The following is a 14,347-nucleotide window of genomic DNA, read 5'->3' as shown; positions in this document are numbered from 1 at the left end:
ATATGAGGAACAGGTAAGAAATTTAACAGAACAGTTATGAAATATGAAAAGGACTATACTGTGAAAAGACAGCATTTTTAACTTCCAACACTGCTTTAAAATCCTCAGATAAGGTAGAAATTTCTGATTCAAAAACAAACAAACAAACAAACAAAACAACAACAACACTAAATGAAATTGTCCATATTTAATTGATAGGCAACCTTGAGGCAACCTTGACTTATCTTAAAGCCAAACTACAGCAACCAAATGGCCCTGATAGGTCTCTTCATTTTGTTTTACAGGGTGATCCTCTCTGGAACACCAACTTGAAAAGAAGCAGCCAGTGATAGAATTGTCAGATAGAAGCTGTCTTTCTGATATTGCTGTCAGATAGAAGCAATAATGAGAATTGTCAAATTCAGCAAAGTTTTTTAAGAGTAACAGAATGAACCTAGGAACTAGAACCTAGTGAACATTAAAGGAGGATGGCAAGGATAATCATTAGAGGATACTCATACCGGTCCAGTAAGTAAGCTTAACAGCTGTATTCCAGTATTTCTAAAAGTTAACCCTAGCAAATGCATGATCCTAAGAAAGGTGCTAATAACACTTAATAACACATAACGCATATATACATAACATAAAGGTTTCCCTTTATGTTATGTATATATGGTTATTCAATTGTTTCTTGGAGATTAAAAAAAAAAAAAAATTAAATGATTCGGAAGTCTGTAGAGTACTGATGAAAGCTTACAGAGGTTAATGGCTTACGATTGCTAACATTTCAGAGCAATTTCCCAAAAATTCACAAGTCACATGGTTTTCAATTGGTCAGGTGTAAGGTTCTTTCTGCATCTCAGTAAGAGAGGTGGCTCAACATGTATAGGAGTTTAAATGCTATTTCCTGAATATTTAGAATGCGAGAGTAAAGAATGAATCCTATGTCCTTTCTGATGCTAAAACTGCTGAGGTGTGTCAGCGTCAGACAGTCCTCTTAAAGGCGGCCATGGCATGCTGCACAGAATTCCCATCTGTGGAGAGGTTCAGCACACCTTGGCACCTGCCACACTTTTAGAGTCCTTTTCCTCACCAGATAACCACTAACCTCTCAACTAAAGGTGATCTTTTTTCCCACTACTAATTTCTCACCTAAAGAGTGTGAAATGTTCGCAAACGACAGGTCATCCATGTCAGAACATCAGGTAGGACCATCTGTACATCCTCTTGTAACATCTGCACATCCTCCACAATACCTGCAAGCTAGCGTAACAGGGTGTGGGGTGGTGTCATTCTGCGGCCACTCAGGCTAAGAATGGGCACTAGCTAGGGAGGCTTAGCAGGGTCAGCATAGACATCAGGATCGTTTCCTCTGTGTTGTAATGCCTTCCAACATGGTTCCTACATGTAAACAAAAGCTGAGATTGTGCTATAAAGCCACTATTTGTGACTTAAAATATTAAAGAGTTAGAATATTAAAATTTTAAAAAGCCTGGACAAAATAAGTGCTGCATTTTTGATCACAGAAGATGAAGCTAGGGCTTTGGATGGGCAACAGATTATTTCTGCATTTTCAGAGTCCTAATTCTGAACTAATTTGGGTTGCAATGATTGTACTCTGGCTTTACAACCCTTAGCCATTTCCCTGTCCTCAGTAGTCCTCTAGCACTGTATCTATTCTGGTCTATTTAGAAAGGAGAAACACATAATTGCATTTTCCAGACCTTTGCTCTTTCTGCCCTGAAGGAATCCTGCCAAACCAATAATACCCAGAGAAGGGAACAAAATATGCCTTGGTGCTTTTTGGATTCTTAAATATTTGTTTTAACTAGCATCAACGTGCCCTTAAAGTTATTTTTTCACAGTAGGCTGTGGAAAAAAAAAAAAAAAAGAAAAAAAAAAAGAAGGGAAAAATATAGCAGAAAGGGAGGTGTTTTGCACCAGGAGATTCTGGTTAGTTGTTATCCCAGTAAGAGGTGCACCAAGGCAGTGAACAGCATTATTTAAAAGGCTATTTATTAGAGTTAACAAAAAAAAAAAAAAAAAAAAAAAAAAGAGAGAGAGAGAAAGAGAGAGAATAGTATAGTTAAACTTACCTTCCTTCAGATGCCAGGAATCCCAAGCTGAGCAGCATCAAATAGGCCTCTGAGCAGAAAGCAGCACACTGTGCAGACCCTGTCTGTGGAAAAGGTATCCCCATGTTGGTCATTTGAGTCACTATAGTATTTTCTTACAAGAAAACAACTCTATTAATTATTTCCACTGCCAAACAGAAAAGATGTTCACATGAAGACTTCCTGCTGTGGTTTTAGATAATGGCAAGGATAAAGATAGATAAATAGATAAAGGCACGTGCTGTAACTGCCAAGTCCCAAGCAGAGGCTGCCTGCAGGCTCCTCTCAATGAGCTGGCTGAGTTTATCTTGCGGCTGAGGGCACCTGCACCACAACACAAGCCTGAGGAGACCTGGCCTCCAGCAAACCAGGGTGCTCTGAGAGACTGAAAGATCTTGGGGGACTCCTGTGAGACACTGGCTGCAACAGCAGGTTAGATACCCACAGGCAAGTGCAGGTAAGTGCTCCAGTGTCCGAATGAATCTCACCCCAGTGCGAGATTTTGGAGCTAGGGCCTCCCCGCCAGCCGGGTCGAAGTAGTGAGCACTCTGGGTTGTTAAAAATGCTGCTTTTTGAAAAATATTGCTAACCATCAGCCAGAAAGAATCTGTCATTATTCACTTCCCTAGGTCATGCAGGATCTCTGCGTTCAAAATCTAGCTAGTACAAGTCATTATGGGCAAGTGGGACTTCCTGATTTTGTCTGATCTCATTTGCAAATGTTGGATTCTGTGACAAATATTCTACTTCCAGAAATTAATTCTAGGCAAACATAATGCTGTAACTACCAAGTGACAGCTTCAACAGTCCTGCCAAGGTGGCAGCTCCTCCCAAGGAGTTCATTCTGGATTATTAAAAGCTATTGATTTTTGTATGCATGTAACAAAACAAATACATGAACTAAATGTAAGGAACAAAACTTCTTTCATGTATTTTCTTTTTTGACACCATTCTGTAAGCACTTCTCAGCAAGAATGGAGAAAAACCATCAGCAGCCTGATTGCTACATGGAATCCTTTGCTGAAAGCAGTTCAATAGCTAACATGAGATAAAAATCCACACGATCACTGCCAGGCAGCAGGATAATGATAGCACAGGATGACTAGTGGAAATAAAACATTCCTATTGAAAAATTAAAATAAATTTGTATTTGCTGACTCCCACCAGAGGTCAGTCACATCATAGGAATAAAACAAAAGTCAGCAAAGTTTAAATACTCATTGATTCTACGCATGGTAGAAACTGAAACTCCATTTTGGACCCAATCTAAAGTTCCTTTTCTACTTGTTTTATTGAATGATTCACATCTGGGATAAATGCTTTCTATCTTGATTTTATAAAGCAAGTAAAGGAGAAACTATTTAACTCTGGTAAGAAAAAGAAACAACTAGTTTGGCTTTCAGTGATGGAGAAAGAGCAAGACACATTTCTGTAAAAACCTAAGGTTCTGGTAACTATAACTAAAGCCCCAGATAAGATTTTGTGTGACAGAAGTAGATGGCAAATAAACCAGCACATTTCACCACGATACCTATTGTGATCTTGAAGTCACAGAGAAGTGGATTTGGATTTGTCCTTAGTAGTGCAGTAGAGAGACACCTTGCATAAAGGAGTCTGTACGTATGCTGAGATTAATCACAACTCTTGGCACTTAGCAAAAAATTGCATTATTTTTCTAGCTAAATAAAATAAAACACAGCATAACAGACTTTGTAGGAAGGAAGCAATTACAGCAAAAAATTTCTCTGTCAGGTGGTGTGTGTTGGAGCTGTATGCTTTCCATCCAGTAAACCATATATAAAATGAGATTCTATCTACTTCCTCTCAATTTCTTCTGCTAAATATATATATATATATTTGTATAGGAAGTGTCAGGAGTTACACAGTAGGACAGCAGACAGCACCCATCTCCTCAGGCAATGGATCCTTTTTATCCAGAGAACAGAAAAAGTAGACAGTTTTTTCTTATTTGAACACTACCTGAATGGACTCCAACTGCAGGATGTTGAGGTAGTTTTAATTAAAGAAATCGAGAACTGTCTTTGGAGTTGTATTTCCCCAATTTGTAGGCTATACCCCCACTATTTGTATTGCATTGACATAAATAACAGCACTGGTGACACAATGAGTTGAATCAGGAAACCATTCTGACTAAAAAATAATCCAAGGAGAAGCAGCTGTTCAGTAAACAAATAAAGTTTCCCAATGCAAGTCACCATCCACCTGCACAAACAACTAGAGGAAGAAAGAAGTAGAAAAGGAAAACAGGTAGATGGGAAGGGACATAACCGAACAGGGCTACAAAGCTGGTGAGAGGCCTGGAATGCAAGTCCCATGAGGAGCATCTGAGGGAGCTGGGGTTGTTTAGTCTGAAGAGGAGGCTCAGGGGAAACCTTGTTGCTCTCTACAACTACCTGAAAGGAAGGTGTGGGGAACTGGGGGTCAGCCTCTTCTCACAGGTAACTAACTAGTCATAGGACTAGAGAGGATGGCCTTGGGTTCTTCCAGGGGAGGTTCAGGTTGGAAATCAGAAACATTTCTTCTTAGAAAGAGCAGTCAGGCATTAGAACAGGTTGCCAAGTGAGGTGGCGGAGTCACCGTCCCTGGTGATGTTTAAGGAAAGGTTAGACAGGGGGCTTAGAGACATGGTTTAGTGGGTGACGTTGGTGGTAGGGGGATGGTTGGACCAGATGATCTTGGGAGGTCTTTTCCAACCTTAATGGTTCTGTGATTTTATAAATGAGCGCTGTTGTCCAGTAAACACCTGTGGACTGAAAGCCCACAAGAAGTACCTGATGGCTCCAGGTAGGTGGCATTAGGCCCAGCAGAGTGGATGTCATGACTTGTTGCTGATGGGATTAATCTGTGTGTAACGTGGGCTCTACAAACGAGGCACTGATACAGCTAAATGGCTCGGGATTCATGTCATCTTAAAATGCTTAACTTTTTCTATGATCAGACTGGGGCTGCGTAAATACCTTTTAACTGGAAATTTTTAACAACGGGAAGTTTTGAAAATGAGGGCTGAGCGCACAACCACCCCCTGAGCCTCCACCGGACGCCCCGTGGGCTGCGCGGCCAGCGCCCCTCAGGGATGCTGCCGATTCCTGGGGCACTCCCAACCCCTCCGAGCCGCTGCCGGTGGCGCTGCCATGACAGAGCAGCGGGCAACCGTCACCTGCCCTCCCCGCTGCCTGCCGTTAACGGCTCCAATCGGCGCGCGGCGGGGGCGGGCCGCCCGGGTTGCCGAGGCGACGGGGCTGGGGCGCCCCTGTGCGGCGGCGGCGCTGGCGGTGGGGCTGCGGGCGGGCAGGTGAGGGCCGGGCCGCGGGCACCGGGGGGCTGTCGGGGGGAGCCAGGGGTTGTGCTGGGGTTCGGGGCGCCCTGCTGCTGCGTGCGTTGTCTCCGCGGGTGTGGTTGCGTGGAAACGGACGCTTAAAGTCGCGGAAACCAAGGGGGAGCGGTCTTTGGAAGGGGTAAAAAGGCTGGAGCTGCTCGTCCTGCCCCCGGAGGGAAGGAGGGAGAGCTCTGGGGTTCGCCCTGCTTCCCTTGGCTGGGAGGGACGGATCTGGATTGGGGGCAGAAACAAGCACGGAGAATTAAAAAATTCTCCAAGTGCAAAAGCAAGACATGCACTAAGAAAGCAAAGCTCACGAAGGCCAGCTGAAGCAGGCTCTGCAAATCACAAAGTAAATATTTAAAGCTGCTTCCTATTAAATAGTTCCTCTAATGTCTTAGGGCTGTTGTTTTACGGAGTACCGATCTGCTTTGGAAGGCTTGAAAGCAGCAGGTGTGAGTGACATTCAAGGCTGGGAGAGTTCTTCGGTTGCTTGGGGTGCTGTAGTAAAGGTCATGGTCCTGGATTTCAAAACCAATAAGGGACATAGTGCTCTTAATTATTTTAACCACACCATGATGTAAAACATGTATGGCTGAAATTTTGTTTTTGTCACCCAAACTGGCTGTTTCAGGAATATCTTTGATGGACATACACTCAGTATTTCAAAAACATGTGGTAGAGAGTCCATTATGCCTCTGATTCGTTCTAGGGTTTAAATCTCTACTAGAAGTGTAGAGCTTGTATTAATTACTCTCCCTCACAAGGTATCTATTATTTTCTTTCATCTCTTTGTTTCAACCAGTGTCATCCTTTGCACTCTGTTGCAGCAAATCTGGGAGTCACTGGGCAGCTCTGGCTATTTAAGGGAGCCAAAACGCAGTGATATAACTGTAACTTAGCCCTTTGCTATAAGGAAAATTTTCCCATAGGAAGAGCATAAGTCCTCATTTTCTAGTGAACTATTTAACTCTGTGGGCCAGTATTTATTTTCAACGGCACTAATAGGAGATAGTGTAGGGAAATATTTCTTCTTCCTGCAGTCCTTAAGTCAGAATTGACGTGGACAATACTGCCGCAAATCCTGGTGAAGATACGGCATAACTTATATTTTGCTGTTTTGCTTCTTTTTTTTTATATGCAGTAAACAAAGAGATGTGGGCATCAATACATTGAAATTACAGCAACTGGTTATAAGTGCTGAGGATTCACCGGTAGGATATAGGTACTTCAGTGACATAGAGTGTCATTCAGGATAGGAGTTACTTATGGTAGCAGCTGAGCTGTGCTCTGGGCACTGGAGAAAGACAGAAGCTTTGTACGGTATTTTTTCCCCATTTAAGTACTATAATAACTACACCCTGGCTGAATCTATTGGGGCTGTTTATTCCTTATCCTGTTCTGGCACAGATTGGAGAAGTTGTTTTTGCTGCTGTGTGTGGCAATTTGATGGTCTCTTGAAATCAGTCTCTACCTGCAGCATTTAGTGAATGGAATTCATTGCATACTTTTGATTTATGTTCAAAAATCTTAAGTTTTGTTTCTGTCTTGGATATGGTTGTTTACTTTACTTGCTCCAATTGCACAACATGGTTTTTGCCTCTTATCCAGTAGCTTTTTAATGAGACGTAAACTTCCTAGCTTGCTGATATCCTGAACCCTAAACTCTGGTTTAGACTTTTCTGTTTTTTCTTTTGCAATCTGGTTAAAGAATTATTTTGTTGTTGTTAGAGTTGTTGTTTTGTTTTGTTTTCTTCATGTAGACAAAACAAGATGTAAGAACACTAATTAATGCTACAGTTTTCATTCTCTAAAATTTCTGTTCTAGTTGCTACCAATTATCTGAAAACAGCTGTATTGGGAGACTGCTGATGTTGGAATGAGAGAGGATCAATCAGATTCCAGAGATAAATTTCATAAATAAGTTGATATGCCAGAATATAAAACTAAGACTTACTCAAGTGGGAGGTTAGCGTTGAACAGGGCTCTGTAATTGTTTGTTACTAACTACAGAATGTTTTCTGTACTTAACTTGCTTGCTAGTTCTGAACATGCAGGTGGTTGTATCCCCTTCAGATTTCTAGAGAATGGAGTGTGGTCTTGTTGCAAGTAAAGGGTTTTCTGGTGACAGTGCTTCCTTTGGGTCTTCTTGCTTCTGTGGTTGGTAGGGCACATGTGGCCCCTTCAAATGTCTGAACAGAACTGTTAAATCTGCAAACTGCCCTGTAAAAATTGTGTTTTAGAACATTATCTTGGAGACAAACGTAATCCAGCATTGAGCTGTTTTCACGGAAAAAACATCTTGGTCTTGCCTGTGTCCAGCTTTACCTAGCTTTGTCAGTTAGCATTGGCAGATAGGCGAGAGAGTACAGTTTGATCACAGACAGCTGGATGCCATCCACACTTTTTCTATTCAACTTCTTGGCTCACCAAAATCTGTTAATGACTATAGAGAGATGATGAATAGCACAGGGACACGACCAAACTCTAAGGGATTTTAAATACTTGCTTTGAGCTTCACAGACAGAATTATTTCTCTATTTTTTCATAAATTTTGTCCTACTTGTAAGTTATGTATTTTTTCTTCAGATGCTGAAAATTGTTTTTTGCGAAGTAAAGTTCTTGGCGTGTTGAGATAAATATTCTGAGGAGACCTTTTATTTCTAATTTATATTTAAATATAATTTCTACGGCAGATACTAAATAGCAAGTGCCATTATCTTAACATCCAAATCAGAAAAATACATTTTTAAAAGTTATTATTAATATATTTTCTTAAGATGTGATCATTATCACTCCAGAGACTTGTACTATCACTGTCTAAACTTGTTTCTTTGAAAACATGTTAGAATGGAATGACTTGCATTCTAGGTAGACACATCCTATGGACATGATACAACAAATACAGGTAGTGTCTTTCTTGCTGTGCTAACTGTCTGCTGGTAAACAAATGGGTACTTAGCTTTGCATATGTCCAAATTTAGTACATGTGCAGTGATTATGTAACTGAGACAAATAATTCAGTATAAAATTAGTTTTAGGTTATAAAGTAAGGTTATAGCTTTTCTCAACACATAAGTGGTGTGCCCTTTTTGTGGTTTTTCTAAGAAACTTAAAAATAAGAGATATATACATTTCCCATTTCTTAAAAGTTGTATGTGCTCTTCACTGAATTTGAATGGAGGCATTTATTGAGCAATAGTAACTGTGATACTGCGTACACACCCGTTTATATTTTTTTCTTAACAGGCGTTAAAGTTATTTACTTAAAAGGAAAAAGTAAAAAAAAAAAAAAAAGCAACCAAAAGTTTCATTGGATTTGTTTTTCAAGATCCAATTAGGAAGATACATGATCAAATCGTTTCTATTGTTGGCAGCTAGAGCTTAATCTTCATAAACTGATAAAGCTTAGTCTTAAAAGAAGCTAAGACTTTGTCCTTGCACCCTTACAGGAAGGTTGTTGTAAAGTTCCACCCCATTGCGAATCTGGTGATGATGGTGCTGTTGCATATGTGTTACTAACAGCTTATTCTGATCCCTGTGGGGTGGCCTGGTCATCCTGTTTGTCATCTTGTCCTGATAAATCCATACAGCTTGTTGGGAAAGAGCAAACGGGGAGGGGGAGGAGGAAGGAAGTTCAACTGATTAGAGCCCTGCTTACGTTTGTACCATCCGTAGCTTGGGATGAGTAGGGGGAAACCTAATTGCTAAATGACCTCGTGGGACATAGGATCACTGACAGGTTAGCTGTGTTGTTATCATGTAATTGCTTATTGCACAACCTTACTGTAAACACTTATTTTAGGATTTATTTTAGCATATTGAGGATCTGTACATACTTCTTACTCTAACTGTAAAGATTCTTAAAGCATTAATTAATAAATAAAACCTGAGGATTTCTAACTGGTTTCTTTACTGTAGATACTGATGCAATTATTTTACATAATGCCATACGTATTATGAAAGAAAAATAATGCATTTCTATGCTCTTGTAACTTAAGTAGTTTTTTAGAAATTTTTTGTTCTTGGGTTTTTGTTTTTCTGTCTTTTTTTTTTTTTTTTCCATGAAGACTCATTAATTCCTATCCTAAATTCTGTGGCTTCAAAATATGATAAAAGAACTAATGCAAACTTGTAGCATTAGTATATAGTCAGTAGATAGTTTCAGTGCTGTGACGGGGTATAGTATGAAATAACATCTACAACCTGGATTGACAGAGAATGAATTTAGTGAACTGGATATTCTCTCTTATGACGAAAAGGCAGAGAGAGCTGGGCCTGTTTAGCCTGGAGAAGAGAAGGCTGAAAATAGGTCTTACCAACGTATGCAAGTAGCTTCAGGGAAGTGTCAAGATGATGGGGCCGGACTTTTTCCAGTGGTGCCCAGCAAGAGCAACGGGCACAAACAGAAACAGAGAATTCCTTCTGAATGTGAGGGAGCACCTCTTTACTGTGAGGGTGATGGAGCGCTGGAACAAGTTGCCCAGGGAGGTTGTGGAGTCTCCCCTCTGGAGATACTCAAAACCTGCCTGGACATGATCCTGTGCAAGGTGCCAACACTCAGACTGACTCTGTGATTTTTTTTCACAGAATTTATTTAAGTGAATTCAGAAATGATGTGTAAATATAGCCCAATTATTTGAAAATCATTCTTAATTTTGAAATGTGCTTAATGCTACTGTTTTACAGTAAGCATGTGTCAAACCTGCCTGTCTTAAGAAACAATGTAGGCAAATGTCTGAGTATTTCTCTGTATTAGATTTAAGCAGAAACCTGAATATGGTTACAAATCTATTTGGAGAAAAATAGAAGCACATAATTGATTTGACACAAGATATCAACTACAGTTTATTAAATAATAGCAAACTGTCTGGAAAAAGTGGTACGTTAAGATAGGGAGATTTCTTACCCTCTTATTCGTGAAAGTCTTTTGTCAAAACTGAAGTGAGTTCTTGACTTGAGATGTTTCCAAATAACATGAGAGAACATTGTTAGCTTGTTTGTTACATCTGAAAATAATGATCTAAATGTCACTGAAATCTTCTATCCTTTGTTTTCTAGATAAGCTGTGTGTGTATGTTAGATTCAGGAATATATTTTAGTGTATAGGGATTGAGGCCACAATACTCTTCAGCTTATCCTTTATGACACATCCCATGTCATGCCTTTATAGAGGGCAGTAGCTTAATCTCTTAGTGAAAAGTTACCTGCACAAGAGTGTCCCGAAGATCAACTTTCATATCATAAACAAATGGAAGAAAATCATTAATTTTGTAAGTCTTGAATTTTGTAACTCTGAACTTTACCCACACATGTTGATGTTTTTATGCTAAAGTATCACAATTTACCATCACTTCGATTTTATCCTTGTCGTTTTTGTTTTTTTTTTGGTGTGTGTGTGTTTATGCCTTATAAGCCAAACTTTGGGGCTAATTACTCATCTGTTTTATCTGCATTACTGGAGATGGTGACCAGCTCAGACACTGTCATTATACTGAAATTGTACATCTATCCTTATTATAAAAAGCAGAATGATTAAAAGCAGTTGTAAAAATAAATAAATAAACAAAAAACAACAACAATCCAAAACCTATCTTACTCTTGTTGGACTCTGTCTTAAAGGAAATTTTATAGTGTATGTGCTTTCTGTGTTGCTGAGGAGCCACACTTGAAGTAATCAGAGGTCCTCATTGTCAGTGAAGTAAGTCTTCATTTGCAATGAAATCCTCTTCTTGAAGCAAGAGGAAGCTTCTGATTCTGAAATTATATTAAACAGTTTAGTATTCAACTGCTTTGAGACTAACTTGACTTAGGAATGCAAATAAGGATTAAAGATCCTTGTACGTGTGGTTGAATGATCTGCTGTCACTTCATACTCAGTAGTTCTGTGAATATGCACATTTTCTGTTATCCTTGACAGATTGTGCTCAGAAACTAGAGAAGCAATTTCATGTGAAGTCTCAATATCTGAGACTACAAATGTTACTAAGTGGTAAAGCTGGAAGAAAAAAAAATAGCATAGCAGAGTACAGACCTGATTTCCCCAATATACACACATTATGTGAAGAGTTCCCAAACTTATTGGTTTGTGTTCTGAATTCTGTGGTAGCACACAGCTGCTTACTACAGTTGTGCTGATCACATATGTAACATCCCTCATAGGAATTGCTTGTATGTGTAAGTAGAAATGACCATTATTACCTCCTGTATGACCTACCCACCCAATAAGCTGTGTACTCCATCCTTTTCCTTTATCTGCCTAGTTTGTGTTCTTCATCCTGAATCAGCAAGCTTCTATGAATCCCTGTAGCTTGTGGTTTCAGAGCTTGCAGTTGTGGGGTTCAGTCCATCTACACTTTATATGGTCTTTTGTTTCAGTAGAGGCTTGGCTTATGGAGCATCCAGGCATATTTGACACTGGGGAGCTAGACAGTATAGCAGGTGCCCCCCGTCCCCACTGTAGCTTTCACCTTATTAACCATATCCTTTGTTCCACTTCTGTCTACCCCATTCTAACTCGCTTGGGAGATATCAAGCAGATCAAAACAAGAAAAAACATCTCATGGCACCAAGACAGAAGTTTTTATTTCTCTGTTGAGGTGGAAGATACCAGTGACTCAGTAAGCAGAGGAGGTTTTCAGAACCCACAAGTAGTTGAACATTACCTTCTCAAAGCTAATGCTGCCAGCAGCAGCAGCTTCTTGCTAATCAGTGTCATGCTGTGAGAAGATAAAATTGGCCATAGGGATGCAAGCTAAAGATCCTTCTAAATCAGAATCCAAAGGTGGTGACCTCTTGCCAGCCTACAGGGCTGCCTGACCTGTTGGTGATGTGGATTTGAGAGTGCTGCTACTCTGCATCTCCTGCTTCACCAACACCCAGGCTCTCGTTGGCCTGAGCAGCCCATAACTCTCTCTGTAGTCTCCTATTGTAGGTACCTTTTTTTTTTTTTTCCCAGTGCTGGGAGTTAACACCGTGTTCACAGCAAGCTCTGCTTTGGTGCAGCTGTATAAATTTGGATCAGACTGTGAAAACAGCTAAATTTGGGGAAAGACATGTGAGAAACCTTGTCTGGGACCTCCATTCACACACCTCTGCCCACTGGCTCTAGAGCAGTATTAAAGCTTGGGCCCGTCTTTGTCTTTTGCCCAGATTGTGCCATGAGGATGTTGTGCCCGGCCTTGCTGGCTTCATCCCTTGGTCTCAGATTTGCCTTGTCCTTGTGAACCTGTCTGGTGATCCCTGGACTATCAGCTGAACCTGGTTGTCATCACCAGACCTCTTGACTACCAAGGGACTGTGCCCCTAGTCAGCAAGGCCACCCCCCTGTGTGCCTTGCTGTTACCTTTGGCTCCTGGTTTCAAATCCTTGCAAAGCAGCCTATTCGTGATGCACCCTGTTAGTTTTATCACAAGTAGGTAAGAGCTCTTCTCCTAATGGAAACTCATCCTACAAGCCCAGACAAAGGGATAAGGAATAAATATTGCACAGTTATGTGAAGGGGATAAAACAGTGTGATCCTGCATTGCCAGACTACCTGTGTGGAGCTGTAGAATTTGGCCTGGCTCATTCACAGCCCCGAAACACAGTCTCAGTGTAACAGTGGGACTTGGTGAAGGCTGCGGTGGTCGGTCTGGACAGCACTCTTGAACACATTCTAATGTAACTGCGGATGCAGAAGGTGCTAAGCATTGTGAAGTTATCCAAACCAGCATTACATCCAGAATACTATTTTTGTATGCGTTTAGTTGGTTTAGTTTGCATATCTCACTTGCCTTATAAAACGTGCGTGGCAATTTTAAAAAGCTGAAGTGCTGCATCTGGCAAGATACCAGAGTATGATCTTTGATTTCTCTAAAATATGTTTTTATAATTGTATATATTTCTCTCTCTTATATTACAACTCATAGCAATGCAATTTCCACCCCAAATGATAAGTTTGAGAGAACTAAACATTAATGGATCTTTTTGACTTGTATCACACATTGACAATATTATTTTCTTTGTATCATATGTTTACATATTAATTAATACGTATGCATAAAAACTTCACTTTCTAAAATACAGTTACTTTATCAGAATTGTTCCCTAGGAGGTAAATCCTGACTCTTAAAAGTGTAAAATAATTCTTACGTTTGCTGAGTACCTATTTCCAAAGGGAGGGTTGTGAAATATTTGCGTCGTAGCATTTTTCATTAAGTTGATATCAGCTCAAGAATTAAAAAATTATTTCTTCATGAAATGAATAAGATTTTTTTTATTCCTTCTGGAATATTTTAAATAGATGTATTGGGCCTTCTGCTTTAAGGCTGTATACACCTTAAAGAAGTCTCTTTTGGTCTAATCTATTCAAATACTTTACCAATATCCAGTGCTTGAACAAAAACTCAGTTTTTCAGTTTGTTGTATTAGGACTTTGATGTCATGGTACCTTTGGTTGCCCTTAAAAGAAAGAAGAAAAGAAGACTTGCTAGCTGTACAAGTGGATTTTTGGTTAACTGCATGCTAAGTGATTTAGGAAACGTTTAATAATGTTAAATTTAGTTATAGAAAATTAAGGGATTATATGGTTTGAGATTTTTCACATATCTTTATTGCAATATTAGTACATGGAGTTTTACTTCATCCTCCACTGGATGATTACTGTTTTTTGCCAGCAGTTGGAGACGGATGCAGAAATAGGCAAAGATAATTGGTCTATGATGCATTTGCAGCTACTAGTGTTTCTTGTCTTATTTTTTTCATATATAATTGAGACAAAGCTTTTTGCTTTATTTACAGGTAATCATAACAGTTTTCAGCAGTTTAAGTTCCCATCCACTGTCACGTGAAGATTTTAATTGCATCTATACCTTTGAGCTGAAAGTATCACCAGTTTGTTGAAAGGGTAATACAGTATCTCTATTCATTTAGTCCC

This window comes from Netta rufina, assembly GCF_964035555.1.
Source record: "Netta rufina genome assembly, chromosome: 4".
Taxonomy (NCBI): domain Eukaryota; kingdom Metazoa; phylum Chordata; class Aves; order Anseriformes; family Anatidae; genus Netta; species Netta rufina.
The sequence above is the reverse complement of the archived record's forward strand: the minus strand, read 5'-3'. Positions refer to the sequence as shown.